This window comes from Silene latifolia, chromosome 10, assembly GCF_048544455.1.
Source record: "Silene latifolia isolate original U9 population chromosome 10, ASM4854445v1, whole genome shotgun sequence".
NCBI lineage: Eukaryota > Viridiplantae > Streptophyta > Magnoliopsida > Caryophyllales > Caryophyllaceae > Silene > Silene latifolia.
Genome location: NC_133535.1, coordinates 84,646,335 through 84,673,983, shown reverse-complemented (window position 1 = coordinate 84,673,983; position 27,649 = coordinate 84,646,335). Strand labels below are relative to the sequence as shown.

Here is a 27,649-nt window from a genome sequence, read left to right as displayed (position 1 = left end):
CCACAACATTTTACCGGTAATTTCATTGCAAAATCCGCATTTATCCAATTAGTCGAAAGAAGCCAATTTGGGGGGATGCCTAGTGAAGACCCTTATTCTCATATGGAGACTTTTTGTGACTATTGTGATGCGATTTCTCTAACCGGAGTTACTCAAGACCAAATTCGATGGGTCTTATTTCCTTTTTCCTTAATTGGCACCGCGAAACAATGGTTAAAGAGCCTTGATAAGGCTACTCTTGGTATTGACTCTTGGAAGAAATTGGCACTTGATTTCTACAAAACGTTCTATCCTTCGGAAAAGACTAACATGCTAAGGGACCAAATCACGGGATTCAAACAAAGGGACGAAGAATCATTGTATGAAGCTTGGGAGCGATTCAAAGGAACATGCCGCTCATGTCCTCATCACGGACTTAGCGAGTGATTCTTGGTACAACAATTTTGGAATGGTCTTTATGAAGACTCCCGAAACATTCTCAACATGGGATCAAATGGTATGTTCACCGAAGTTGACGATAATCAAACATGGAAAAAGATTGAGGAAATGGCGGTCCATAACTCACAATATAGTAGACCTCGAAAGGCTACTAGAGGAGGAAAGCATGAAGTGGTTTCTATTACTCAATTGGGTGCTCAACTTAGTGCTCATATTGATACCATTAATTTGAAGTTTGAGAAGGCTATGGCTAAGCTTGAAGAAGCCTCCAAATCTAAGCAACATGTGAATGCCATGGTGGCATCTTCATCAATTCCAAGTGGAGTATGTGAGAGTTGTGGAACTTTGGGACATGACCAAAGTGAATGTAGGGGAACAAGTGAATGCTTTCCAAGCATACAAGAGTGGTACCCCTTATTCCAATTATTACAATGAAAATACCAAATTCTAACCAAACCTCTCATACAAAAGCCAAAATGTTCAAAACCCTCAACCAACATACACCCCACCTCCAATGAGAAACCAATCTCAAAGACCCTTTTACAATCAAAACCATAGTTATCAAAACCAAACTCCATACAATCAAACAAATGACCAAGGTTTTGATGTTCAAAAAGCGGTCCTCCAAATGCAAAAGAACCAACAAGAATTTTTCACCCAAATGCAAAAGGATAGCCAAGCAAAATACATCACCATTAACAACATACTAGCTCACACAAAGATGTTGGAGACCCAAATGTCTCAATTAGCATCTTCAAGTTCACAAAGACAAAAGGGGCAATTACCACCTCAAGGTAATCCCCCAAGACAAGAATCGGTGAGTGCCATCCATTTGAGGAGTGGTACAAGGTATGAAGGGCCGAAAAGGCCCGTTGATGAAGATGTTGTGAATGCTAGTGACAAGGAAAGAGTTGTTGAAAACTCTAAAGAAGAAGAACCCACCATTCAAGAAGTTTCAAAGGAGAATGAAGAGAAGGCTAAAGAGAAACAGCCTATTGTGATTCGACTTCCTTCTTCAAATCGTCAAGCTAAGCCTAAGTTTGATGACCAACTTGGAAAATTCAAGGAGATTGTGAAAAACTTGGAAGTCTCAATTCCATTTACGGAATTAATCAATCATGTTCCGGCCTATGCAAAGTATATGAAAGATATTCTTACAAAGAAGAAATACATCCGGAAACTTGAGACTATTGCTTTCACTAAGGTGAGTAGTGCCATCCTACAAGGAAGTTCACCTCCAAAACTAAAGGATCCGGGAAGTTTCTCCATTCCATGCACTATTGGTGACACTACAATCAACAAAGCTCTATGTGACCTTGGGGCAATTGTGAGTGTCATGCCATATTCGGTAAGGAAGAGGCTAGGAATGGGAGAACTCAAGTGCACTAATATCACACTTCAAATGGCGGATCGATCTACGAAGACAACTTTAGGGGTATGGGAAGATGTGCCGGTAAGAATTGGCAAGTTCTTCATCCCGGTGGACTTTGTTATTGTTGACATGGAAGAAGACTCCAACATTCCTATCATTTTAGGAAGACCTTTATTACACACCGCGGGAGCGGTGAACGATGTGAAACATGGAGAGCTCACCCTTGAAGTGGGAGATGAAACAATCACTTTTAATCTTGACAAGACAATTAGAGCTCCCCGATTACATGAGCCATGTTTTATGGTTGATCACTATAGCTGGCAAGATGATAGGAAGAAGTTGGCATTTCAACGGAAGAAGAAAGTGGATGATGCTCCGTCCAAAGAGCAAGGAAATCTCAATAAAGAGAGCTTGAAAAGCTCACCCATGACAAGTGAAGAATAAGGCCTCATTGGCCAAGACAAGAAAGAAGGAGAGTTGTCTTCATCAACTCATGACATTTTTGGGGAACAAGTAGACGAAGTATGCGGTCTTTGGGATAATGAGTTTGAAGGGATATTCAATCCCTATATCGGTAATGCTATGACCCAAGGCCACCATGAAGAACAAAAAGTGCAAAGGTCTATTGAAGATCTTTATCATGACAATGAACAAGCTTTCGACTACTTCTTCAAGGTGTTGACCAACATCAACAACACCTAGAACATACCCCCTTGACATCTCATTATTGGATCAGAGTTTGGTGGAGTCCTCCCTAAACCACCACTTGTAAATATTCTAACTCCCTAACTTGCATTTTCATTATTGTGTTGCATTTTTGTCAATTTTGGATTAACATTTTGATGCCTTGGTCAAGATTTTCATCATTTTGAGAGAAGTAAGGGAGGGACTTATGTGATTATTGATGTGTAGTGTTTTGCCTTAGTGTGGGGATAGCAATTGCCTAGGCTATCCAAGCCTTCGTAGTGCCCCCACAATGAAGACCACAAGAAATGAAGAGTAAATGACACGGGTTACGAGATGCCCATGGATGGACTTGAATTCGTGTGGCAGAGGAACAATCCGATCGGCCCGATGGGAATCCGCTCGTCCTATCGAACAATCTGAGCGTCCTGGGTAGGATACGATCGTCCTGTGAAGCTGGAAAAGAAAATTTTGGGTCTGACTGAGAATCTGAGCGTCCTACTTGAGAATCCGCTCGTCTCAGCCAGGACGGTCGTCCTAGAGGAAATCCGATCGTCTTATCACTGGAAAAATTTCGGATTTCTCCCTGGAAAGGAATCCGAGCATCTCCAACTCAAGACGCTCGTCCCAGTTAAAAAGACGCTCAGCCTGCTAATAATCCGCTCGTCCCCAGTGCATTTTTGCTGAAGCCAAAAGCAGAAGAATCCGAGCGTCCTGACTGTTGCCCGCTCGTCTCCCCCTCTGATTTTCAAAACTAACGGAATTAAAAACCCCACTTTCCCAATTCATTTCCTTTATTCAAACATAAACACTACCCCAAACCCTCAAAACCCTCATTCTCTCCATCAACCAACATCAAATTTCTCAACCAAAATCACCCAAATCAAATCCAATCTTCCTCAAAACACAAATAAATCACTCCTTTACCAACAACAAGTGATTAAAACACCAACATCTTCAAAGTTTGAGTAGATTTTTGGGATACAAGGCAACATTCAACTATCCTAAATCGATTTGGGTCTTATTGAAATTTGAAGAAATCAAGCTTATCTTTTGTGTTACTACATAAAGGAGCATGGCAAGAACAAAAGGTGGAAGTAAGGCACCCTTAAAGAAGAACCTTTCCAAAAGACAACAAGCTCTTCAAGCTATTCAAGCATCTAAGGCATTGGTGGTTCAAAATGCAAGGTTGGAAATTCAAAAGTCTATTCCTTCTATGGAAGCTTCTACTTCTACTCCGGTTGTTGAACAACTAGATGATTACCCGGAGGTAATTTTCACTTCCGACTCTCATAGGAAGAAATTTGTTTCCTTTGCTAAGAAATCTATTTTACCCACCAAATTCATATGCCAAGAGACTTTGTCAAAATTGGGTGTCTTAGAACAAACCAAGACCTTTTTCGAGTCCATGGGATTGAGTACATTGTTTAATATGCAAGAGTTGACTTACTCATCCCTCACCTTAGAGTTCTTAAGCTCTTTGAAAGTTACCAAGGTGGAGGCTCTAAGGAATATTGAATTCCGGCTCGAGAATGTTGATAGGAAATTGTCTTTTGAAGAGTTTGGTAAAGTCTTTGGCCTTAGCAATGACCCAGCCTACACAAAGAAACCTACCAAGTATGATCCCGCTCCCTTATGTAAGGCTATTACCGGTAGAGAGTTTACATCTTATCATGATTGGCGTGCTCTTTTTGTCCATCATCCGGGCATAAGAGTATCGCACAAGGTTGTTGGGCATAATTGGATTGCTAGGAAGGGCACGAACCATTTCACCGAACTTGACTTTATTTATCTCGAACCGACCTTGAACATTGGAAGAGAGTTCACCAAAAAGTACAACATTCTTCAACTTTTGATTGACAGGTGGCTCAATGTTGATTGTGGCAAAGAAGCCACGGCCTTTATTGTTAATGGAGGTTTAGTAACTTATTTGGCAAAACACTTCAACCAGAACTTTAACAAGGATAGCACCTATAAACCGGTTAAGGGAGGCCATATCATTGATCTAGCCACCATGGTTCAAAAATTCAAATGGGTCACGAATGATACTCTTGATGACAAATTTGGGTGGTTAACAAAAGATGCTAAATCCTTCACATTGCCAAGCAAGATTTGCTGATTGAATGTTCATTGGCCCAACTACCTTCTCCCACTCTCCGAGGAAGCCGAGTTTATTATACAACACCAAGGGGAAGATATTGCCGAGCCCTCCTCCTCCATTATCACCCCACCTTACCCATTCACCTACCATGAATTTCAACCCGAAAATGTTAAGGCGGGGAATGACTACTTGACTCTCTTGATGAAAGAAATGCACAAGCAAGCTTATAAGGATAGAGTCAATGCTTATAAAGCACAATATCCGCCTCTCCTACATCTTTCTAGGCAAGGACATCTTGACCCATCTTGTCCTTTGCCTAGTTGGGCGGATAAGAAAATCTTCTTTCCTAGTGCTTCTATAGCTGGTAACTTGGGTAAAGAGGAGATGGTTGTTGTTGAGAGTGGTGCACAAGAAGATGAAGAGAATGAAGAAGAATAAGAAAAGGGTAGTGAGGAAGAAGAGAGAAGTTCAACTGCAAGTGATGATAACTCCAGATCTATGGAGGTTGATGATGATGATTCAAGTGAAGTTGGTGATGATGATGGAGATAATAGTGATGACGCCATGGGCGAATATTGAGGTTTGTCTATTTCTCTTGTTTTTCATATAATTTGCATCTTGATCATAGTTTGTAGTCCTAGCATCATCTAGAGGACTCACACCTCGGTCACATTGACGTGTTTCGTTCTTTGTTCCCACATTAAAAATCCAAAATGGCAAATTTTAGTTGCATGCATAACACCCTTATGCATGAACTCCCCCAATTTTTGACATTAGAAATAGAGTCTATTTTGGTTTGGGGAAGTTTATGCATATCCATTGGGAGCTAATCTAAATTATGCTCTCCAACATAACAAAAACCATGCATCATATAGCATAGCTTAGTTTGCATTCACTCTTGTTTATATATCATATAAATTGCATTTAGCTTTGAAATCATGCATTTTCATATAGATTGCATAATTTCCTATCGTATTGGCCATTGAGGACCATACTAGTGTGGTGATGGGAAATTCTAACTTGACTTTTTAAACAAAAATTATAAAAATTGAAAAAATTTGAAAAATACAAAAATATGTTTTAATTTCATTAAAACAAAATACATAAAAATTTGAAAAATTGAAAAAAATCCAAAAACATGTTCATTTCCTTTGTAGTGTAGACTTGTATATATTATGTTTGTTCATCCTTTTTCACATTGATCGACTACGCCACATCCGAGACATGAGGATATTGAAGACCGCATGGTATGATCTTTCCAATCTTCTTTCTCCTCTTTATGTTAATGACTCTGTGGCTTTATTTTGATTGATGCGGTAAAAACAATGTGATTATAGGATTGCATTTAGATTATTTGGCATACTAGTTGGTAGAAGCATATGCATCAAAAGTTGTATATATGTTAGTTGCATCATGGCATATAGTTGCATGTTAGGAAAAATTTTGTGAAACCGTCTATTTGGGAAGCTTGACAAGTGTATATAAGGCCCTTGTAGATACTTTTTCTTCTTAAGGCTTTGCTTGTTAGAATACTTGTAAAACACCCTAGGATGTGTCATGCTAGTATCCTTTGACCCATGGATTAAGGCCTAGTCAAGAGTACCTTGTGGTGTGATAACTCTTTGGCTACCGTTTATTCCAAGGTGACCCTTAAAACCATGCAACCATCCTTCGTCCATGTTCTACCACATTTTGTCATCAAAGGGAATGGGCACAAAAATTATTCAAAATTTGAGTTCAAGAATTGAAATAGTCAAAAAAAGTTTGCAATTGCATCAAATGAGAAGAGGAGCAAAAATAGACTCCTAAAGCTTCAAAAATAAGCACCCTCCCTACAAATGGGGTGACTTTGAAAATGTTCAAAAGAAAATGCAAAAAGTTGAAAGTTGTCAAGTATTGAAATGCCAAACATCAAAAGAAATGGCAAAAAGAAAGTGTTCTCAAATGTCAAATGCCACAAGAAATTGGGGGGGAAAAACAACAACAAAGCAAACTCCCAAAATGAAACTCAAATGCTATTGATTCCTTTTTCCATCGTATCCACTTTTGTGCATGGTAGAGAGGGGACGACCCTTCTTCTTGTCTAGGCAAGAAGGGGAATTCTGTGATCCTCCAATGTTTCTAACACCATAGGGAGTCTACTCTTGACGAAAGCATTTAACGATTGAGGACAAAGGTACCCTATCTTGACACAACTTGGAGGTGATTTATTGTATCCTACTAGGCTTAGTAATTTGAAGAAACCGTATCTATGATGGAATGTGTACGCTTAGATTGTTTCCCTTGTAGATAATATCCGCCACTTAGATGAGGAAAGTGGCTATTCGTTTTTGTAGATGCATCCATTACTTGTTTTGTGTGCTTTAATGCTTGGATGTGTTGCCATTTTGGCAAGCCCCACCTTGCCTTGCAAGAAGGCATCCTACCTCATGGTTGTCTTGTTGTGAGTTAAAAGGGCAGAGTGAGACCCGCTAATTGTCTTACATCGGCTATATTAGTAAGTTAGTTTGAATAAGGGTCCTAGTTTTTGTCACCTCTTTACTCGGGACGAGGAAAGGTTCGGTTTGGGGATATTTGATGTGACCAATATTTGCGCATATTTAGTCCCCAAATTAGCCTCGTTTCTATGCTTTTTAGTGCATAATTGGGTCATTTACTATCTTTAGTCTTTCATTTTGCATATTCTTTGAGGTTTTGATCCCTTGGTAGGAAAGGAGTAAGAACCTTGCATTTTCATGGCAAAATGGAGCTAAATTGATTGACTCTAATGACCAAGCATCAAAGGGAAGACAATGCTAGAAGGCCTATGTGGATAATGAAGTAAATTGGGCAATGATGAAAAAATCCTTGCATCTCCAACAAGATCCTTGAGGATTGTTGAAGAAAGAAAAGAAGAAGAAGTGACTGCCCAGCAATCCGAGCATCGCGGTGCTCGGGACGAGCGTCCTGCCTTCCCACAATCCAAACATCCCATGGCCAATATGCTCATCTTGGTGCCTGACGATCCAAGCGTCGCCTTCCCTAATCCGTTCGGATTCTTCTCCAGTGCAAGCCGTCCCTCAGTCAAGCCCCTCGGGACGAGCGTATTTCTTGAAGACTATGAAAACGGATATGCGCATCTCCTTCGAGAGGAGCACTTCCTCAACTTTTCTTAAGGGTCTTAATCGTCATTTAAACCCTTAGTAACCCTAATTTATGTACCTAATCCTTAGTATAAATACCTCATTGTACTAATTGGATTATCATGTTCTTCTTATTAAATCTTAATCTCATCTTAATCTTGTAATCAACTCTTAATTTAGCATTAATACAAATCCGATTTCTTGATCTTTCCTTAATTTCTCTATTGTTCATCATTTATTTTGGGTAATTGAAGATTATTTGGGGTTTATTTGGATGATTGACAACCTTCCATCAATCATCAAGTACTTCTATTATTCTTTTCTTTATTATTTGGAGTCATCTTTAGGTATAATTCTCTTAATCCCTTTTAATTATTGTTAATCATCTTCATTTATTCATCACGTTTTGTCTTGCTAGTATGATTGACAACCTTGTTAGCATGTTAAACTTGATAATGAGTCAGTAGTCATCTTAACTAGGGTTAATGGGGAATTAGGGGAAACCAACATGGGGATTGATTCATGCTTAATCTAATATGCTTTCATAATTAATTTGCTTGCTTGTTGTGATTTCAACTTATGCACATGTTATGTTTGATGAAATGCGAGCTTATGAATCCTTGCATTTTTTACCCATCACTTATCTTTTCAATGAGACTTGTAAGACATAAACCAACTCGAGTCTCATTAGACCATGCATATAGTTGGATAGGGAGGATTAAGTCGACTTGTAGGTGTTGTAAAATCTAATCGATTCAGCTCCGGGACCCAAACCTTCCTAGGGATTGTAAGATATACACTAACTCGATCCCATCACGACAATAATTGCTTGCATCTAGTAGAAAACATGTTTGTATGATCAAATCCCATGAATCCCCCATGAACCTATGACACCCTAGTGCTTTTAATCAATTGTTTACCTCTCATTTTAATCATCTTGCTTACTTATTTACATTGATATTTAGCTTAGTTGATCTCCTACCTTAACCCAAATTGTGACACCCTTAGACACAACCATTTGCAATCGAAAATCCTACATCAATACCCGTCCTTTGGGATCCGACCTTTACTTACCTCTTTACTAATAGTAGAGTAGTTTGTGAAGTTATAAATTTAGTTTTGGTCTAGGTAACTTTTGACGACGAGCAACAAAACCAACGAACCAAAAATGGCGCCGTTGCCGGGGACGGTGTTAACTTGATTTGATTTTCTTTGATTATTTTTAGTTGTGTCTTTATTTACATTGGGGAAGTCAGACTCCTCAAGGTTTGTTCTAATTATTTTCGAGTTGTTTGATATTTTGCATGTCTAGGATATCATAAGGTAACTTGTTACCCATTGATCTTGAAATTGAAAGAACTTTGACCAACAATAGAAGACTTGCTAGAAATACTTTGAGAGGTATTGGTGAGATTGCGGATATTCAACCAAATACTATTGAGTTCATCAATCCTTTTGCAAGAGAAGGAGAGGATAACCCAACACAAAATCAACCACAAAACCCACCACAAAATCAACCCACAATGCCTAAATTTTCATCACATTCCGTACCAACCAAGGAGAACCTACCAAATGGTACTCCTACACCACAACATTTGACCGATAATTTCATTGCAAAATCCGCATTTATCCAATTAGTCGAAAGAAGCCAATTTGGGGGGATGCCTAGTAAAGACCCTCATTCTCATATGGAGACTTTTTGTGACTATTGTGATGCGATTTCTCAAAATGGAGTTACTCAAGACCAAATTCGATGGGTCTTATTTCCTTTTTCCTTAATTGGCACCGCGAAACAATGGTTAAAGAGCCTTGATAAAGCTACTCTTGGTATTGACTTTTGGAAGAAATTGGCACTTCCTTTCTACAAAAAGTTCTATCCTCCGGAAAAGACTAACATGCTAAGAGCCCAAATCACGAGATTCAAACAAAGGGACGAAGAATATTTGTATGAAGCCTAGGAGAGATTCAAAGGAACTTGCCGCTCATGTCCTCATCACGGACTTAGCGAGTGGTTCTTGGTACAACAATTTTAGAATGGTCTTTATGAAGACTCCCGAAACATTCTCAACATGGGATCAAATGGTAGGTACCAAAGTTGACGATAATCAGACATGGAACAAGATTGAGGAAATGGCGGTCCATAACTCACAATATAGTAGACCTCGAAAGGCTACTTGAAGAGGAAAGCATGAAGTGGACTCTATTACTCAATTGGGTGCTCAACTTAGTGCTCATATTGATACCATTAATGTGAAGTTTGAGAAGGCTATGGCTAAGCTTGAAGAAGCCTCCAAATAAGCAACATGTGAATGCTATGGTGACATCTTCATCAATTCCAAGTGGAGTATGTGAGAGTTGTGGAACTTTGGGACATGACCAAAGTAAATGTAGGGGAACAAGTGAATGCTTTCCAAGCATACAAGAGTCTCGAAACGATGCAAGAGATGTTTGGAGTTGCCACCAAGCATTTGTGGGATACTTGGAACCCGTTCGAATCCACTTTATACCTAGGTCAATCAAGGCAAAAAGCGGTGTTTGACATAGGTGCTAAAGATAAGGAACCGTCCATCTTTAGCATCCTATCTCTAGAATGTCTCTCATACGCCCTGGATAAGGTCGTCCAATATCCAAATTTTCTGAGTAAGAGGTGAAGGTACGTATTGGGAAGCCCTTTAATCGGACACCTAATCCCGCCCGCGGTAGCGGCCTCTACTGATCGATCTTGGTTGGTTAAATGCAAAAGTTGATAAAATGGGTAAATGCATGAATGTGCATCCACAAGTTTGAACCTAAAATGTGAGCTTTCTATGTCGGTTGTTTAATCCAAATATCAAGTATTTGATGTCGAGTTGGATTTAATGTTGATTTGCATGTAAGACGGAAATTAAACACCCATTTACCCAGTTAGGTTTATGGTGCATAACGTAATCCATTTGTCTTAGTAAGGCGTTTTGCAAATACAATGTAAAATGGGCAGATTCGTCATCTGATTCATCCTGTATTCGGGTTAACCGAAGTCGGGATCGTCCTAGACAAGTGCTAGAAGGAATCAGGGTCTGCATCAGGCAGCCTATATAGGCGCGAGCCATCAGGCGATGCGAACAGGTCTGTCCTGGTTTGAAAATTGGAAAATGAGTGGCCTGTTTAGACGCGGGTCAACAGACGGTTGATGGGATGTCTTCTGACCATTAAAAGGTTTGTAAAATGGTTTGAAAAGAGGGTGTTTGAACCTGTCTTGGTTTGAAAAGGTCGTTTACACCGCTTTTATGTTGATGTGAAGAACGAGACTTGAATAATCGTTATTGTATTGACGATATTCGATGTTGGGTTCAATTTTGCAAGCTTGACATGAATAGTTTTGAAAATGATTATGAACTAATTGTTTTAAGTTAATTTGTTAGTGATTAGTCAATGTTTATCATCATACTCGGGTTAAAATCCGACATAGTATGTAGAACCAAGGATGATTTTGTATTTATGACTAATGCATTTGTTTTGAAAATGTAAAGAAATGAAATAAAAAGGTTTTAAAATACCTTTTTAAGATGCATTTAACCAAATATTATCACCGAAACACGGATTAAACCGTCATGGTATTAGGAACCAAGGGTGAGAAATGTTTTATGGTTAAAAGTTTGTCATGAAAATGATTTGAAATATTTGAAATGGTAAAAACCGATTACAAATAAGAAATGAATTAAAGAAAAAAATGAGACTAAACACGGCTGGATTAAAGCCTGAGAGGGGGTTAAGGCGCGAGCCTGTCTGCTATACAAGCAGCCCTGTCTCGGCTAAAATCCAGTTTTGGCTCATTTAACCCATATTTAAATCATGTTATGCATGTTTTAGCATGTTATAGTCATAAAACAGAAGAAAAACATGATAGAAGAGGATTTTTACACCCTCATACTTACATGCTAGGCTTGAGACGAGAAATCGACGAAAGTGTATCAACTTGTTTGGTCGGAAACTCGGTTTGAAAACCGTTTTTGCAATGTAAAAAGAGTGTTTTAAGTTTAGTGGTGGTGTAGTTGGTCGAGATGGTCGGTCAAGTGGTTTAATGCACGATGACGGTACCAAACAATGTGTAAGGCTTGTGTTTTCGATCGGTAGGTCAAAAACATGTGTCGGTTTGTGACTTGAGAAGTCGAGTCTAGAATTTTAAGGGAGAAATGAGGGGGCAGACACTCGCGTAAAGTGTTATGGTGTGTGAAGATGGGTATTTATAGAGAAATGGGTGGTTGTGTGCATTTTGAGCGACGTGACCGCATGGGCTGCTCGAAGAGGCACGAGCCATTTCGCGGGTCTTCGAGGTGTCTTGTCACCATCACGCAATTGTAATCATGATTTGTTCTATCCTATGTTTTGGATGACATGATTTGTACTTGACCATGAAGCATTCCGGAAAATACTTAAGATGGAAGTATTGAAAAGTTTTGTTTTTTGTGTTTGACTCGATTTGACTCGTTGTTGGAGTCGGGATTTGAATTTTTGAGTCGGTTTTTGGTCCGGTGTCGGTTTTGAGTCTAGTTAGTGTCATTGTGACCCCGTCGTCATGCATTAAACACTCCGGGTACTTTTGAAATATTTTATTTTTGAAATCGTTTTAAGTCTTCCGACGTATCGTTGTACATAACTGTCGATCAAACGCTGTGATTCCTAAGCATGTTGTAGTCCGATAATCATCGAGTGTTTGTTGGAGACTTAACATATACTAGGTATCTACAGAGCCCCCACTATGACTGAGGCTTGAACAGGGCGAAAGTCAAAGTATAGCCCCCAGGTCAATCGAAGATTACAACCTGGAGACCGAAATAACGTTGACGCAACTCGAAAGGGTTCGGGCCAAGGACTTGCCGTCAAGAAGGGCGACGCCAAGGCGACTCGAGGATACGAGTCAAGGACATATCGTCAGGAACAGTTTAGAGTCTGTCGACGGTCCGTGCGGGTCGTTTAAAGTTCGTTAGACTACGTACAAAGGCTCGCCAACTATAAGAAGGAATCATACCTGAGGCATCTTCGGGATATGCCAGCCGCTTGCAGATATGAATGGGCTCGCCAGCCACGTTGTGGATATGAAGGGGCTCGCCAGCCGCGTTGCGGATATGAAGGGGCTCGCCAGCCGCGTTGCAGATATGAAGGGGCTCGCCAGCCGCGTGGAGGATATGAAAGGCCTCGCCAACAGCGTTGAATATGATGTGTTTTGAGGTTCATCAGCCGTGTTGAATGTGATGCGTTTTGAGGCTGGTTAGCCATATTGAATGTGATGCGTTTTGAGGCTCGCAAGCCATGTTAAATGTGCGTTGTGAGGCTCGCTAGCCATATCGAATGTGCATTGTGAGGCTCGCCAACCATGTTGAATGTGCGTTGTGAGGCTCGCCAGCCATGTCGAGTGTGCGTTGTAAGGCTCGCCAGCCATGTTGAATGTGCGTTATGAAGCTCGCCAGGCATATCTAATGTGCATTGTGAGGCTCGCTAGCCATGTGGAGTGTGCATTGTGAGGCTCGCCAGCCATGTCGAGTGTGCGTTGTGATGCTCGCCAGCCATGTCGAGTGTGCGTTGTGAGGCTTGCCAGCCATGTCGAGTTTGTGTTGTGACGCTCGCCAGCCATATCGAATGTGCGTTGTGAGGCTCGCCAGCCATATCGAATGTGCGTTGTGAGGCTCGCCAGGCATGTTGAATGTGCATTGTGAGGCTCGCCAGCCATGTTGAGTGTGCGTTGTGAGGCTCGCCAGCCATGTTGAATGTGATTGAGTGTGGAAATAGCCGCGTTGGATGGGCCTATTTCGAGAAGTTGTTTGAATTTAGCGGGCTCCGTGGGGAAGCCTCTAATATCCTGTTGGGGAATTTCAGTGTTTATATTGGATGTTTGTGGTGCCGGAGAGGGATAGGCTCGTGAGCCTGGCTCCGGTGGTTGGCGGGGATTTTAAATCTCGAAAAGAGGTAACGGTTTTTATTGTCGTTTGTTGGAAGTTTGTAAAAAAGGGTTAATGTGCATTTTGCCATTCAACGTGTGTTTGGGGATAACGGATTTGATTTCGTCTTCCCACGATTTGTGATTTGTGAAAGGGTAGAGAATTTCACTATCCCTTTTTGAAGGTTTGACGGTTTTTAATGCCGCTTGTTTAAGGCTTGAACATGTCGTTGAAAATGTTGTGGGAACAGCGAATTTGAACTTCACTATTGATTCTCGTTTGAGAGTGACGGTTTTCAATAACGACGTTGAAAGATAACGGTTTTTATTGCCGTCGTCGAACGTTTTGTGAGAATAGCAAATTTTTAATTTCGCTACTTGTTTTGAAAGATGATGGTTTTTAATGTCGTCAATGTTGTCAGGATCGAGATCCTACTTTGGATCGAAGAGAGGTGGTAGGATCGGATCGCAGGATCGAATCGTAGGATCGTAAGATCCTACAAATAGCTTGGATAAACAAGTTTATGTAAACTATTTGGTATAATTTGCGATGTATAATGTTAAAAAGTTTATTTAATAACATGAAAGTCTTAATAATCATATCAATATATTATATATCTTTAATTTAGAGTTCTAAGTATAGAAGAACAACCAACTCACAAATTTATTGCACAAATAAGCATTTTACGATCCTGAACGATCCTACCATCGATCCTACACGATCCTATCCGATCCAACCCGATCCCATACCGATCCTACCACCAAAACGATTCTACGACGATTTGAATCGTTTTCCACTTTTTGGATCGTAGGATCGTACGATGCGGATCGCGATTTTAACAACAATGATGTCGTCGCTGAAATTTTGTGGAAATAGCGAATTTGAATTTCACCGTTTCGTTTTTGTATTTGAAAAATGACGGTTTTTATTGCCGTCGTTGAAATTTTGTGAAAATAGTGAATTTGAATCTCACTATTTTGTTTTTGTATTAGAAAAATGATGGGTTTTAATGCCGTCGTTGAAATTTTGTGAAAATAGCGAATTTGAACTTCACTATTTTGTTTTGTATTTGAAAAATGACAGTTTTTAATGTCGTCGTTGAAATTTGTGAAAATAGTGAATTTGAATCTCACTATTTTAGTTTTTGTATTTGAAAAATGACGGGTTTTAATGTCGTCGTTGAAATTTATGAAAATAGTGTGGGGAATTGGGCCAAAGCCCAAAATTCCGCTGAATGCATAGGGGACACCCTAATGAGGCGCGAGCAATTATGCGAAGGAAGGGAGCTTTCCTTTTTTCTGTAAAAAGACGCGAGAATGGGATGCTCCCCATTCTCATCATCTTCTTCGACACCCGAAAAAAGACGCCATTTTCGACCTTGTTTCTTGCTTGTTTTCGTGCCCTTATCATCATGTCATCTCAAGGTATTTAAATCCTCTTAAATCCATTTGAATTTGTTTGTCTTCTGGTTAATTGAATTAGGACGAAGCCCTAAATTTTCGAAAATTGAATTGGGCGTTTTTTTAGCCTATTTTCGAGTGAAATTCATGGTTGCATTAGATTAGAAACCTGTTTAGGAGTATAGGGGTGCTTTTAGTTTGCATTTTGGTCCCTGTCCCCGCTCCCTAGGCTTGAAAAAACGTGATTGAGACGAAAAAACTGTCTTATTTCACAAATGCCAAGTTTGTTTGCTTGAGTTATGGGCCCCACTAGGTTTTATTGTAGTCGGGGAAGGCCGTCTTTGCCATATTGAACCTTAGTTGGGTGTTGTGGGCAAAATTTTGAGTTATTGCCTTTTGCGACGATCTTATGTCTGATGAAATAAGTGTCTGTTTGAGCTCAAATTGAGTCAGTTTGTCTTGAAATGGACCTTAACTGTAGTTTAGGTCGCTTTGAGACGTGATTAAATCACGTTGCTTTGTTGTGGTTGTATTTTGAATTTTTTGACCTACTTATGCTCGAATTGGCGTAAAATTGCCTTTTTGAGCTGTGAAAAATACCCAGTTATGTCGGGAATTTTTGTTGCTGTTTTGCGGGCCTTTTGGACCTTGAGGTGTTGATGGTTTCTAAAAATTTTTGCCTGTTGTTTTGACTCGTCTTTTGCTTGAAAACAAGGGCGATTGATTTTTTTTGTGCAGTTTTTTTGTGAAGTGTTTTTGTTGGATGGGTTTTGGCGGGTTTGCCCTTGTTTTTGTTTTGCATTTGCAGGGATGTGTTTTTTTATTTGTCCATTTTGTGCCGTCGTAATGCCGAAATTTCGGCTGACGTTTTTGTTTTGTCCTGATTGCAGGGGTGTTCTTGGCCTACTAGGTCCGTTGCTGAGACTTTAGAGGAGGAGGATGACCTAGGAGGAGGAGAGATGGTTGTTTCCTTATCCTTGTCGAGTTGTGTTTCTCCCGGGTGGCCTTTGTCCAGCCTTTGATTAAGTATCGATCATTGGCTGTTGTTTGCAGAGGTGCGGACGTCTGATGATTGGGGGTCAAGATGGGTGCATTGTTCTACGTTACCGTCTTCGATCGTTGCTGAATTCCGATGATTAGGGTTTAACATCGGGGCGACGCCTTATGTCATGGCTTCTTCTCATCGCCGAATTCCGACGATTGGGGGTTAACATCGGGGTGATGCACTGAGTCACAATTCCTGATTGTCACGTCGTCCGAAATCTGCCAGGCATTGTTTCCCTCTTTGTCACGGAGTCGGAATGAGGTATTACGGTCATGGTAACCACCACCGCTTCGGCTGTTAGTCCTTTGTTTTTCAAGTTGCTCCTTTTCTTTTCCGATCGGAAGGATAGGGAGTGCTTAGTTCGGTAGATGGCGGATAGCCCCCAGTTCGTTGTTTTTAGGCCAGTGTCTGTATGATAAATACTTGTACTGGATCCTGTTTGTATGGTCAGTCGTTTGTATCAAACATGTGTCGATGTATTTTGCATGAGGCGGTTTCTATAAATGTGTTTTTGGATTGTGGTTTATTTTGTTTTGCTCTTTTGTGTTGTGTTTCAGAGAAGCGTGGTCAGCTGCTAGTTCCCTTTTTGCATTGCATTAGTTCCTGCATCTTTGGTGTAGAAAACAAGCAACAGGTAGCACGTACGCATAAACGTAAACACGCAAAAGCATTTGATGAAAACAAAAATAACCACGATGACTCGAAGTTAAAATTGAAATCGAAAATAAATTTTGAAAATTCCGTAACAAGGTGTCACGTTTAGATTTTCAAAAGAAATTCTTTTGAAATTTTGAGCAATTAACTCGTGTTTGAATTAAATTGCATTGAATTTTGCTGAAAATTGATTTGTAACTCGAAAAACCAAAACTCAAACCGTCACGGATGAATTTCAAAAGAGATTTTTGCGAGTGTATTTGATTTGATTTTTGTGAGATCAAGACTCGGATTTGCGAGATCTTGAATTTTAGAAGAAAATTGACGTCGTGTTATCAATTTTCGATTTTGTGGAAAATATGAAAAAGCGAAAAAATTTCGGAATTTTCGACTGACATTGAAACGATCCATCGCAGATCGGGGCGACTAGCCCTTCCCTTCTAAAAATGAGAGAAAAAAACCCATATGTTTAAAGCTGCGCTATGGAAACCGTGTCGGATTTCGTAAAACGCGAAAACAAGGAAATGTGAGTGTAAGAAAACACAAAAATTCCCTGATATGCCCGAAGAGGCGCGAGCCCTGTGGCGGGAGGATTTAGGTGTCAGGAAGAAACACAACTTGATAGGGACAAATCAAGGTGCGGATCCCGAGGAACAGCCTAAAGAGGCGCGATGCCATGGGCGATGGAAGGGAGCTTCCCCTTTTTTCCGGAAAAAAACGCTGATTATTTTGTATAAATAGGGACGGTTGTGCTTCATTGTTTCATCATCCGAAACACGAAAAACATCTCTACGAAAACCTTTTCTTCTTCTTCCACAAAATAATTCATGGATGCTTTCGAAAATAGGTTGCGGCATTGGTGTAGGGATTTGTCGCCTCCCGAGAAATATCAACTCGTTCCTTGAAGCATGCTCTTGGTTTTGGGATTCGAAACATCATGTTTTCGTTTTCCCGAAAGGTGAAATTTGCCCTCTTACCGAAGAAGTGGGCGCCATTGGAGAATGGCCGGGTTGTACTCCGGTGCTTCCTCCGACTCGGTTGCATTACAAAGAGAAGTTTCGTTCAATGTTGGGCTTGTCAACGAGCCAAGTGAACTCTCTCCTTGCTCCCCATGGTGTGGATATATTGGCTCTTATCAACGTTTTCTCAAACCGGTTGGAAGTCAATGTTTCGGAGGTGGCTAGGAGAAGGGCTATTGCCTTTTGCCTAGTGCATGAATACCTCTTTGTCGATGCCTTGAAGAAGGAAGGGTCAAAGTGTTATGGTAGTATGACCCTTGTTCATGTAATTGAGCAAATGGTCGTTCGGATCTCCAAGGATCCTCCAAGTGTGGCTATTGGATAGGCTAAGGTATGTAGAGCCTCCGGCCGAATCTTCTTCTTACTCCTTCCGTCACCTTACTATAAGGAAGAAGTTGTACTCGGATAGTTTTGCATCCACCGAGGCCTATTGGATCTCGAGATTGGCGGAGGTGGGAGATCCTCATATCCGGTGGGTGGTGCCATGGTGGCACTTGAGGTCCTTCACATGGTTGTCCGCTTCAGCCGCTAGTTCTTGTTCTTTGATGATGGTGGGTTTAAAAGTTGCTTCCTTCATCTATCCCGAAAGGCTCATGAGGCAAATGGGGCATCAACAAAAGGTGCCCGCTCAAGTTACTCTCGTCCAAGAGATCATTTTTTGAAACTCCGAGCTTGTGGTGGTCTTCGAAAGATGGTGGGCCACTCGGCCGATTTGGGAGGTACCAAACCCCGTTGACACGACATAGGTGACTCCCGCTTATGTCAAGTGGTCAAGAGCTAAAGCCTTGGAGGAGAGGTCCAAATATCGAAAGGACGAGGTTGTCCACTTGAGTATAGAGAGGTTGGCAAGGCCAACCGTGCCTTCTTTGACGACTTTGTTGATGGAGGTAGCCCGGATGTAATGAGCCCACCAAAGAGGAGTAGCTCAGGTCCCAAAGAGGTAGTGGGCCGTGTATGGGCTCGTCTTGGGCCGTGTATGGAGTCTTACAAAAGACCGGAGGTCGTCGCTGTCGTAGATCCGTTGAGGATCCGTTCTGAAAAGGAAGTTCATGCTAGGCGGGCCAACAAGAAGAACAAGGGGAATATGTACGCCGAGGGAAAAGGCAAGGGTAGAATAGAAGAATGAATACCTCCATTACCCATTTTATTATGTTGTATTCATGTTGTGAGTTTTTATTATATTGTATTAGTTATATATTGTGTATTTTGTGCTAGTTATACTATGTGAGATGTCCTAGTCGACACTCTAGCTTTGACAAGTTGTAGACTTGCATAGCTTTATTTGTTGTCAAATTTGTAATCCTTCTCATTATTAATCAAATAAGAGGATTGCTTGTGTCAAAAGAAATTGTGAACGCTTGTTTCTTCCATCCATCTTGTAAAAGATAATTCGGTTTGAATCATCCTAAACATTGCACTCGGGAAATGGGAATTTTTTGGGAAGGGAGAAAGGCTTTCTTTTGTATTTTTGTGGGAAAGGGAATGTTTTTCCCTTTTCTTTTGTTTTTGAAGTTGATATGGGCGATATTTTTGTATGTGGGGATGGTTGTATACTTCTTGTGTAGGAAAAGACTGCCTACGTATCCACCCGAAAAGGGTAATATCAAACCATGGTCGTAGTTCAAAATATTTTGTTAATTTATTTCGTTTTGTGGTTGTATCCTTCTTGTGTAAGAAAGAACTGCCTACGTATCCACCTGAAAAAGGTGAAATCAAACCATGCTCGTAGTTTAGGTGTTTTTGTTTGAGTGCAGATGGATGTTGCATTTGACAGATCAAAGGACGTTTGAAACGTGGCAAGGTGCCGCAACTTAGACTCGATAAAGCATGCAATTTCAAATAAGAACGCGTTAAGGAACTTGACTTGAAAGGGATACTGTGGTCGCTAGTTGTAAAACTGTGGTAAGGTTTGTTGGTATCTAGGTCTCAAGGGTAGTATTTCTTGAGTTGGTCTAGGTTGGTCGGGTTTGTGAAATCCTCCCCGTCTAGGTCACTCAATCTCACTGCGCCCCCGAAAGTATTTTCTTGACCAGGTACGGCCCGGCCCAATTGGGTTTGAATTTCCTCCTCGGATCGACGGGTAGTGGTGCTCGAACCGACTTGAGGACCAAGTCCTCTTCTTTGATATTTCTGGGTTTGACCTTTTTTGTTGAATGCCCGTTGTATACGTCGTTGGTATAGCTGGACGTTGTGCAAGGCGTTGAGTCATCGTTCGTCTAGAAGCGTGAGTTGTTCGAACCTTCGACGGGTCCATTCCGCCTCAGGAACTTGACTCTCCAGCAGGATACGTAGAGATGGAATTCTAACTCTACTGGTTGAACCGCTTCCATACCGTATGCTAGGTAGAAGGGTGTGGCTCCTGTCGGTGTTTGAATGGAGGTTCGGTATCCCCAGAGTTCGAATGGGAGTTTGCTCGGCCAATCGCGGTTATCTGGCATCTTTTTTATGATGGTAACAAGAGTTTTGTTTGCTGCCTCTACCGCTCCGTTGGTCTGGGGACGATAGGGGGATGATCGATGTCGCTTGACTTTGTATTTTTCCAGCAAGGCTTGTGTTTCTGCCCGAAAGTGGGAGCCTTGGTCGCTGATGAATTCATGGGGTACCCCATATCTGCAGATGATGTTGTCCGGGATGAACTTGGCCACTTGTTTGGCGGTCAATACTGCATAGTGTAGATACCCAGTATCTGCACCTTCCAAAAACCACCCGATGATGATCGGACTATAACGTGTTTTTGATATGCGTGCGTGGATTGGCTATACATGAGACGGTTTAATGTACTACTCGGATATGAAAAATGATTTCAAAAGTTTTCTAACTTCATTTGCATTAAAATAACACTATTTAGGGTTAAAACCGTCTTCGGACCCAAAACCGACTCAGAAACCCGCAACTCGAGTCAACCTGAGTCAACCCGAGTCAACCCAAATCTCGAATGTCAAAAATAATTCCATGAATGTTTTCATCATGTCATTTCCATTAAAATGACCCTAATTAGAGTCAAAACCGTCTTCGGACCCAAAACCGACTCAGAAACCCGCAACTCGAGTCAACCTGAGTCAAACCGAGTCAAACCAAATCTCGAATGTCGAAAATAATGCCATTAATGTTTTCATCATGTCATTTCCATTAAAATGACCCTAATTAGAGTGAAAACCGACACCGAGCCAAAACCGACTCAAAATTCGAATCCCGACTCACACGGGTCAAACCCGAGTCAAGCACACGAAACACCTACCTCAAGTAACACCCAAAATCGTCTTATTAGATGCCCATATTGTTACACGACATCTTATATGAATACTACATATCAAACCAACCAAACAATGGATGGAGAATAGGCCACGTCCAAATTGAAAGGGACAGTACACCCCATTGAGTCACGGGGTGGCTCGCGCCTCAATGGGGTGTCTCCTTAGCCTCCAAGAAAAATCGACCGACCTACCATCTCACATTTCTCTATAAATACCCACCATCACACACTATAATATTCACGCGAGCGTCCGCCCCCTCACATCTCCCTTAAACTTCTATACTCGACTTCCTAAGTCACAAAATCGACACGTGTCTACGACCTACCGATCGTAAACACAAGCCTTACACATATTGTTTGGTATCGTCGCCGTGCATTCGACCGAACCATTCGACCAATTCAACTAATCAATCAACATGTTTTAATTAACATATTTTCAAAACCAAATCCTTTTTTAAGGCACTCTTTTTAAACTTCTTGATCGTGAGTAGTCGCTACGAGAAAACGTGTCTCTAAAGTCGTCTACATCGCAAAATATCAATACACGTAAGTTTGAGGGTGTAAGCAACTCACTTTATTTCATGTATTTACTGTTTTTATGAGTCTATAAGCACGAACGATGCATAACACGATTCAAATTTAGGTTAGACGAGCCAAAACTGAGTTTTGGCCTGAGGCAGAAGCCCCTTATTGTGCAAGGTGGCTCGCGCCTCAATGGGGTGCCCAAGTCGACTCAAACGTGTTTGAGTTCGTCTTTCCTTCAACACTTTCTTTTATTTTTACTTCTTTCCTTTTACGGTTTTTACCATTTCGAATGTTTCAAACCATTTCTATAACAAATTTTTTAACCATAAATCATAATCAACCTTGGTTCCATATACCATGACGGTTAAATCCGTGACTCGGTGATATTAATTGGTTAATTACATTTTAAAAGAAATCATTTTCTTTATTTACCATTTTAATTCATTTTTATGATAAACATATTTTGACCATTATAAAAATCATCCTTGGTTTTTTATACCATGACGGTTTATTCCGTGACTCGATGATATTATTGGTTAATTACATTTTAATGGGTATTTTAACCCCCTTTTATTTTATTTACCATTTTTCTTATTTGTTTACATTTACAAACATATTAGTCATAATTCATAATCATCCTTGGTTCTTTATACCATGTCGGTTTAATCCGAGTACGATGACAAACTTGACTTATTACAAATAATTGAACTTAACATAATTAGTTCAAATCAAACATTTTCCTCTTACCATTTTATTATGCTTTTCAAAAATGCAAGTCCGACAACGAATATTACTAATATAATAGTAATTATTCCGAATCATGCAAATCATACTTGCAAATCATTAATCACAAAAAACGGTTTTAAACAACCTTTTTAACAACCAGGAGACGCCCCTTGGTACGCCCCATGGCTCGCGCCCCAAGAGGCCCTCTGCTTTCATATTTCAAAACCTGGGCAGAGCCCCTTCTATCACCAATAGGCTCGCGCCCCAAAGAGGTTGCCTAGCACTGTTCTGCCTCGTTTTTAGCACTTGTCTAGGACGATCCCGATTACGGTTAATCCGAATACATGACGGATCAGATTGACAAGCTTACGTTTTTTACACTTTGTCACTTGACACCCTTTTTCAATAAATGGATCGTGTTAAGCATCATAACCCGAATTTGGTAAATGGATGTTTAATTTCCGTTCTCACAGGCAAATCAATCTAAATCCAACTTGACATCTTATGCTTGATATTTGGATTAACAAACCGACTTAGAAAGCTCACATGTTAGGTTAAACGTTTGGATGCATTCATGCATTTACACCGTTTTATCAACTCTTGCACTTAAACAACCACGATCGACCAGTAGAGGCCGCTAACGCGGGCGGGATTGGGTGTCCGATTAAAGGGCTTCCCAATACGTACCCTCACCCCTTACTCAGAACCTTTGGATAGTGGATGGCCTTATCCAGGGCGTACGAGAGTCATTTTAGGCATAGAATGCTAAAAGGGGGACGAGTCCTTATCTTTAGTGCCTATGTCAAACACCGATTTTTGCCTTGGTTGACCTAGGTATAAAGTGGATTCGAACGGGTTCCAAGCATCCCACAAATGTTTGGTGGCGACTCCGAACATCTCAAATCGTTTCGAGACCTTTACCGAGACGAAACCGACCGATCTAAAGCGATCCGGTCGAAAGCATTTTTACGCCGCCGGGCGTGGCCTTCTAGACCGCTGCATGTCCACAGATTGGCTTGGCGTGCAGGTGGCCCGTGACTATGGACCGGTAGGTGGACCCCCAAATCCACAGACCGAGACGTGGCCCATGTCCACAGTTTGGCGACTCCGCTGGGACAACTAGGACACTTGTGTCTTTGTGATCCTTAGAGGTGAAACTCGAACGAGGTCGTGGTTAAAGTGCATTAATTGATATTACGGTCATAAGTCGGGTTCCTTGTCTGGGCCCACAACCTAACCCTTTTCGACCAATTGGCTCGTCTCGTCGGGGTGAGTTTTCTCATCCCCGCGATTTGAATCCCGATTGAGTCAAGCATACCATTGACGTTACACATTTCTGTTTCGTCAAAGAGCTTTCATCACTTTCGAGCACGAGGCTAGGACACCCTCCTTACACATTTTGTTTGGATTGGTATCCCTCTCGCAAATCGGGGTTTGATCGCTTGGTGTGTAACCCACCCTCTTAAGCCAAAACTCGGGTCAGCATTATACATAATATAATGAACTGTGAGTGCTTATGTGCTACTTGATCATAAGTCCTTCCGTGTCATTTTCAAACTTTCAAAAACACCTTTTCGCGCCGTTATAATGGCCATTTCAAACCTCGGTCTTTCGCCGACCGTTGCACGCCTTTCTATGCCATCGTAATGACGATTTTAAAACCCGGTATTTATAACCATTTCAACACGCCTTTCTAGGCCGTCGTAATGACGATTTTCAAAACCCGGTTTTTATAACCATTTCAACACACCTTTCTAGGCTGTCGTACTGCTGATTTTCAAGCCCGGTTTTTGTAACCATTTCAACACGCCTTTCTAGGCCGTTATAATGACGATTTTCGAACCCGGTTTTTATAACCATTTCAAAGCACCTTTTTATGCCGTTATAATGGCCATTTCAAAACCCGGTTTTTATAACCAATTTCAAATGCACCTTTTCATACCGTTGTAATGACGGTTTCAAACCTTGGTTTTCACAAACCATTTCAAATTACCCTTTTACGTCGTCATAATGGCCATTTCAAACCTTGGTCTCTCGCCGACCGTTGCATTCTCAAAGCACCGTTTTATGCCGTCTTAATGACGAATTCTACCCTCGAATTTTCGAAATTTTAAATCAATTTTCAAACTAAAACGTTTTTCAAACCGTCATAATGACGATTTCAATCCGTGCATCTTTCCAAATTTCAAATCTCGTTTTCGATATCAAAATTGGCTTTTCTAAGCCGTTGTAATGACGATTTCAATTCTCACACTTTTCGATTTGTATATCGTCTTTCAAATAAAGGTTAAAACGGTTTCTAACCCGTCGTAATGACGAATTCAATCCTCACGATTTCCAATTTCAAATCTTGAAAAAGAATTTAACCATTTTGAAATTCCATTCAAAATCAAATCATTTGAAAGCCAATTTAGCCGTTTTCAAATTCCAATCAAAAATCAAATCATTTGAAAACGAATTTAACCGTTTTCAAATTCCATTCAAAATCAAATCATTTGAAAACGAATTTAACCGTTTTCAAATTCCAATTCAAATCAAATCATTTGAAGGCCAATTTAACCGCTTTCAAATTCAAATCAAAAATCAAATCATTTGAAAACGAATTTAACCGTTTTCAAATTCCAATTCAAATCAAATCATTTGAAGGCCAATTTAACCGCTTTCAAATTTCAGATCCAAATTCAAACCATTTGAAAACAAATCTAACCGTTTTCAAATTTCAAATTCAAAATCAAATTCTTTGAAAACAAATTTAACCGTTTTCAAACTTCATATTTCAATTCAAATCTTTGAAAACAAATCTGACCGTTTTCAAATTTCAAATCCAACTTCAAATCATTTGAAAACAAATTTAATCGTTTTCAAATTTCAATTCAAAGTCAAATCTTTGAAAACAGATCTAACCGTTTTCAAATTTCAATTCAAAACCAAATTTTTGAAAACAAATCTAACCGTTTTCAAATTTTCAACCCAATTTTAAATCCTTTGAAAACAAATTTAACCGTTTTCATGGCCATTGCGATGACGATTCCAAATTATTCGATTCTCGATTTTCAAATCTGTGATTCGGAATTTCATAAACCGTCTCTAGAAATAGTACATCGTTTTTTGAGCCGACTCAAACTCAAAACCGTCTTTTGAAAACAAAACTAAGACAAATCTCTTCAACTGATCGACTTTCGGGGATCCCTACTCTTCGGAAGCCGTCCATAAAACGACAAATGAATCTTTTTGAAAATTTCTATTTTCCAAAATTTCAGTCCACCTTTCTGATTCAGCCTTGAGTCGATTAGAGTCAAGTCGATTTCAAGTCAAGTCGTCTAGATAACGTCATGTCTCTGCCGAAATCAGTACCTACCTTCTGGTCTAGGTCGTGTCGCCTAATTGTCGAGACATCTCCAATAGCGTTAGCTGAGTCACAACCTCTTGAGTTTTAAACCCGCATTTCCCCTACATTACGGGTCAAAGGTCAAGTTTGTGTACATGTCTTGTCCAACGGCGTCACGCCATCGAAAAACTTCCAAATCCCGTCAGAAGTCGTCTATCTAGGCATCACTATGCCAAAGTTGACACTCGAGTCTAAGTTCAAAGTCATGCACCAAGAGTTCAAACACAAGAGGTCATTCACGATCTTTAATGAACTCATAACCTGGTCACACTGTCGCGTCCCCACGACCAAACTACCTTTCATACATATGTGTCGTACTTGCCTTTGTTTGTGCGATCCCCTGCCAAGACAAGTTATAACGCCTATCGTTGTGTCAAATAGGAATCCATTGGGTGCCATCGATCGCCAACCAGAAACTCAAGAAGCTGATCAACCTTCATCCGCCATGACTTCTGCTGAACCTAACAACGTGGTCCTTCGACTCCTAGCTATCGTGGAAAACTTGAGCACTCGTCTCTCCCAAGTTGAGGACAAAATGATAACTGGGAATTTTCCCTCTTCAGATATTGAGCAAAGGGTTAAGCTCCTTGAAGGCCGACTACTTGCCAACGACAGAACAAAAACCAGACGACCTCATGGGTCCTTCCGTGATTTGGGTATGCCTTATGCCACAGCCTTGGAAAGTCTAATCTCACAAGGAAAACTCAAACCAGTTGGTCCAACTCCAGACCCTTTACCAAGCAAGCGAGGTCGAAGATGGGACGGAAAACTGTTTTGTCAATATCACCAAGGTCGCGGACACGATACTGAAATGTGTCTCCCCCTAAAAGGTGCCATCCTTGAGATTCTTGATACTGTCGTTTCGTACCAAAAATTAATACCTAAGTACTACTAACAGAAGTCAGCGGTAAGTAGGGTCGATCTCCACAGGGAGGCGGTGTACTATCTACTTGTCTATTCTATCTGTCTAATGTCACAAGTTGGGGGTTTTGATTGTGTTGATTATACTAAAGAAGCTAAGCAAGAGGGAACGGAATGCAAGAAATTAATAATAAGAGAAGGGAATATGCTAGGAGTCGGTCTACCGTGGCAGCTGTACTACCGGGTGTACTGAGGCGATTAGACTATTGATAAGAAGAGCTATGGTCGCCACCTTTCGGTCCTTAAACCGCCCTAAGGTCTCCTAACTTAGCTTTCGCCCTAATTAGGTATTACCTATTGTAATTAAGCAAGCCTTCCCTTCCAATCTTTCGATCCAGGTCGGGGTTAACTACTTTTATAAATTGGTCTCCTGCATGCATACATTCAACCTAATAACAATTAAATTGCCTAATACAATTCTTATCGCCAGACTAATCTATTCAAGTCAATTATAACATGTTGCTACCACGGCTTCCCTAATCCTAACATACTAAGGGGATTTAGCTAGACATGGAAATAAGGAAAACTAGAGTAAAAGAAATAAGAACAATAAACATTAAATTAAAGAGAGAAGGGAAGAAAGAATTACTAAATTAAAAGATCCGGAAATGAGGAACAAAAGTAACAGTAGCCAAAGTAACATAGTAGAAGTGTCAGGCGGAGAAAAAGAAAGAGAAAAAAATGAGAGAGTTTACAATGACATACTGACTTCCTATTTATAAGAAAATAGGATTTGCTAAACCTAATTGACGGAATTAAAGCAAAAAGCCCAACCCGTAGCAAAATCCACTCGATCGAGTGGAATAAAACCACTCGATCGAGCAGCTCAAGCTCAAAATTGGTCGATCGACCAGAATAGTTACTCGATCGACTAAAACAATAAATGCAAATGGTCGATCGACTAGATAAACTACTCGACCGCCTGATTATTCATCCTAAAACCACTCGATCGACTAATTAATTACTCGATCGAGTGGATCTTGACTTCAGCAGCTCATGATTCTCGTTAGTTTGACTTTGACTTGTCCTTTTAGCTCTCGAAAAGGCTTCACGCATCCCAAGACAGCTATAATTCCCGCTCCAAAT

At 40.6% G+C, this 27,649-nt stretch overlaps 2 non-coding genes across 2 annotated transcripts; both read right to left on the bottom strand.

Moving 5' to 3' along the window:
* Nucleotides 1-309: 309 nt before the first annotated feature.
* Nucleotides 310-416, bottom strand: LOC141610372 (small nucleolar RNA R71). The gene has a single exon (XR_012528279.1). It is a non-coding gene; the product is annotated as a small nucleolar RNA R71 (small nucleolar RNA).
* Nucleotides 417-9,612: 9,196 nt separating this feature from the next.
* LOC141609541 (small nucleolar RNA R71) lies at nucleotides 9,613-9,719 on the bottom strand. The gene has a single exon (XR_012527461.1). It is a non-coding gene; the product is annotated as a small nucleolar RNA R71 (small nucleolar RNA).
* Between the last annotated feature and the right edge of the window lie 17,930 nt (nucleotides 9,720-27,649).